Source organism: Dama dama, chromosome 12 (assembly GCF_033118175.1).
Source record: "Dama dama isolate Ldn47 chromosome 12, ASM3311817v1, whole genome shotgun sequence".
Classification (NCBI taxonomy): domain Eukaryota; kingdom Metazoa; phylum Chordata; class Mammalia; order Artiodactyla; family Cervidae; genus Dama; species Dama dama.
Genome location: NC_083692.1, coordinates 22315850 through 22320230, shown reverse-complemented (window position 1 = coordinate 22320230; position 4381 = coordinate 22315850).

Genomic DNA, 4381 nt, shown 5'->3' with positions numbered 1-4381 from the left:
CATTTACTTAAAAAGCAAAAGAATGCCAAGATAGTAAGCTGAGACCCCACCTATGGTGGACGTGGCCACACACTGTCATCCTTATCCAGATAAAGGGACCTTGCTCAAACCACACATCAGTGACCCGCCCAAGATCCCAGTGCCATGATAAGTAGAACTGGGGCTGAAACTCAGCCAGGTCTCCATCTCTTTCCTTCTATCTGTTCTAGTCTTGAGACAAAGCCAAGACAAAATGGGAGGATGGGGGATGGCCCCGCACCCCTGGGCATTCCGGGAGGAGCTCTGCACGCTGGTGCCGGGTTCCTACGGGTCAAGGTTGGTTCCACGGTGGACAAGCTCCACACTCCATACTCTCCTGCAGCTGCCCTGGGAGGCATGTTGGCTTGGCACCACAGCCTGACCACAACTCTTCCCTCAGTGCCTGTTCCTCAGGATGAGCTGAAGCCCTTGGGATCTTCTGAGACTGCTTGAAGGAGGAAATCTGTTCTATGTGTAACTTTTCTTCTCCCCACTTTCCCTCCTTCCCAGTCCTCCTTCCTTTTATCTTCCTATTCTCCCTCCTTCCTCCATGCATTCACTCAAATCTAAGCAGATGCATGCCTGCAGCATCCTATCTACTGTCTCCTGTAGGTTCAGAAGCTTCAGAAACTGAATACTTCCCCTGAGTCGAGAGCCATGCTGAATTATTCATAGGTCAAATCTGTTGCAAATTTCAAAGTGATTTTTTTTTTCAAGGTCGTGGTTGTAAGACTGCGGGTGAAAGGATTAATGAATATGCCTAACATTAAAGGAGGTCAGGAATGCCCTCAGAAATCAGGTAGTGCAGGGTCTCTGTCTCATAAGGTCCTAGGACAAGCATGCTGAAGAGAAATGTCCTGTGTAGTGATTCATAAAACCTTGGCCTTGGGTGGATAGAACTCTGGACTCCCAGAACTCTTCAATCAGTGGACTGATGGATTAAACACACCAAAAGATAGTTGGGACTCACCCAACCTCTACACCTGTATAGACTCCATCCCCCCCTCAGCTGGAACCATTCAGGAGGGGATCAGTGTACCCAGAGTTTTCTGACAGAGACACTGGTTGGGGGCAGTGAGCTCCCCAGCTCTGAAAGTGTTTGAGTTGGCAATGATGAGCAACCATCAGGCATGCTGTTAGAGGGGGTCCTGCTTTGGGTATTGTTGAACTAACTGTCTGTGGATGATTATTCAGAATTATCCTGTTGATCAGTTTTGGGGAAAAGACCATCCGTGTAACTGAGTGTCTCGAGATTCTAGAATGCAGTTACTAGGAATAATTTGATCTCAAAGCAGCCTCTGATCATTGATTCTCTAAGACTCAAAAATGGTTGGCTTCATCTGATGTTCTTTCTTGGATTTACCTGACAACTGTTGCCAATCCCCTCTCTGCCTCCTATTCTTCATTCATTCCTCACAGTGCCTCCACCATTGGGCACCATTCTGCCAGAGACTCCCAGAGTCTCCTATAGCCTCCTTGACCTTCTAGGTGGCTTTACGTGGAGAAACTGTGGCCTCATGGAAAGACAAAGAGGTCTGGATCTGGGTGGACCTAGATCAATATCTTGGCTTAACCTTTAGAGCTGTGTGACTTTGGGGAAATTACCTAACCTCTCTGACTTTCACTTTACGCTTCTGTAAAATTAGAATGGTAACACTTTTTATTTATATATAGAACTGTGAGGTTTAAATGAAATAATGTTGTTAATGTATTTAGTCTAGTGTATGGTATATCCTTTCCCAAGTCCATTGTACTCTTTTGCCTCCTGCCCTTGACTGTGGAACATGCATAGACCATTCTGTCCCCACTGTGACAGAGACTTCTAATTGTTCACTAATGTCCATTCCCTCTTCTTCCCTCTTAGTTTTAGCTTGAGATATGGCAGATTAGCCAGAGTCTATATTCTCCAGCCTCTTTTGCAGCCCAGAGTGATCATATGACTAAGTTACAGCCCGTGAGATGGAAGCAAAAGTGAGGTATGCAGCTCCTACAGGAGGAAATTGTCTTTTGTGTTCTCTCTTTTCCTGAAATGTGAAAACTGTGCTGGTGAGTTGACTTTGATTATACACGTCAGGAAAATGCCCTAGGAGATGGCAGGGTAAGCTAGAAGGAGGCTGGGCCCTGGAGCATCTATCCAGTCTGGACCATCTGCTTCCCTATGGAATGTCATGCAAGAGAGAAACAAGCCTCCCCTCAGCCTTCTGCTCATCCCTCAGGCCGCAGCTTAGATCTCAGTTCTCTAGGAAGCTGTTTCTGCTGCTCCCAGGACCAGTTTCCACCCATGTCCTCACTGAAGCACACATCACAGTCTTACAAAGATCTACTGGCTTATTTGTAACCCTCACCCTAGCAGTGCTTTAAGGCAGGGACGGCAATCTCACCTGCCCTCTGTTCTCAGGATCTGAAATACAGTAGGCACTTAGTGAGCGTTGATTAGATCAATGGTAGGCCATGCACTTGCAGACTGCCTTAGTTCTTTCCTAAAGGGATCGTAAACACCCCCACTGCGTAATCCCAAACAAAAGTGGAAGAACCAATCCCCATTCCTGTCTTCCTCCAAACATACTCAGGGCTCTCTTCCACAGTCCAGTAGGCCAGTCCAGGCCCGGGAGAGTAGCTCTCCCCCAGTGGTTTGTTGACTGTGGCCAGATGCAATCTAGCACCCGACCCAGTCCACGGGAGTACATTTCCACAAGAGCCCTGTTATCAGGAGAGCTCCACCCCAATGTGAGACCTGGGAGTGTTTTGATTCCGTGGCGGCTCAGACAGTAAAGAACTCACCTGTAATGTAGGAGACCTAAAGTTCAATCCCTGGGTTGGGAAGATCTCCTGGAGAAGGGAATGGCTAACCACTCTAGTATTCTTGCCTGGAGAATTCCATGGATAGAGGAGCCTGGTGAGCTACAGTCCATGGGGTCATAAAGAATTGGACATGACTGAGCAACCAACACTAACTAACTAACCCTCACTAGATTATCTTTGACTTGAAAGCCCGGGCAAAAAAAATAGTCTTTTGGTAAAAACGGGGAAAATCCATACATCAAATTTAATTAGAAAAGATATGCAAGCTCTTTTGTATTTGTTTTCAATTTATATACATCAATGAGGTCTGTTTACAAACCCGGAGCAGGACAGTCCTGGTGGATTTCTCCAGTCACTGCATGCACCATCCAATGGACCAAGGCCTTGGCAGCTGACTTTGAATGCAGAGGCTCTGGCCTCCCGCCAGCATTTCCTTGAAGACAGTCCCCAAGAGCACTGGCCTTGGCAGCAGTTAGACGCTGTTGCTTTTCATTAGAGCTTCCTTGTCTTCCGCCAGACCTTTCTTTGGGGTACTCTATGTCGATGGCAGCTTTCATCGCGGCCTGCAAGTTCAAAAGATCACAGTTGGCCTGCCTCACCATTCATCAGCCTTGGCTCTGGGGATCAAGCACACAGCATCATCCAAACTTCCAAACAGGCAGTGTTGTGATCCCACAGCCCAGGAGGGTCAGAAATGGCACCAGCTTTCCTAAGAGCTTGGTGGGTCTAGTGAGCCCCAGTCCAGGGCCTAAGAGGCTGACTTTACCCCAGAGCAGGGGGGTGTATCATTTAGCCTAAAAAGAATGAGATTGGTGCTTTCGAGAAGAAGAGGAGTACCACTTCAGAGTGGGGCTTTTAGTCTCAGGCACGACCTTGACCACAACAAGATTATGGTGGTTTAAGCATTTCTGGTGTTTGAGCCAGGATCCCACACATTTGTGGAGGGATACAAAGGGCTGAGCTTCCTAGGGCTCGGCCTCTGATGGGCCTTGCTCAGATATCCTCCCCAGTGGAGCAGTGTGACGAGGGTGGGAGAAGAGGCCACCCTCAAATGAGCCATCAGACTGAGTCCTCCAGGGCCACTAATCCCCTGGTACTAGTTCACATTAGCTAATGTCGATCCTAGGGCACTGTTTCAAAGTTCATGTTCACCTTACTTAAATGTGTTCAGGTGACAAGTCACGTGCAAGTCATGAATCTTCGTGGTCTTAAACTTCAAAATACTCAATACACTTTGGTTTTAAATGGCTACCATTTTTGACTACATTGTATTAACAACTTAGATATCCAGAAGCACCAAAGTCTTAAGAAAACCATCATGGGTGGAGGTTAGTTGGTTTGTTCAGTTGCTCAGTCGTGTCTGACTCTTTGTGACCCCGTGGACTGCAGCACATCAGTCCTCTCCATCCCTCACCATCTTCCAGAGTTTGCCCAAGTTCATGTCCATTGAATCGGTGATGCCATCCAACCATCTCATCCTCTGTCACCCTGTTCTCCTTCTGCCTTCAATCTTTCCCAGCATCAGGGTCCTAAAATTAAGGCAGCTTATGCTTAATTTTGT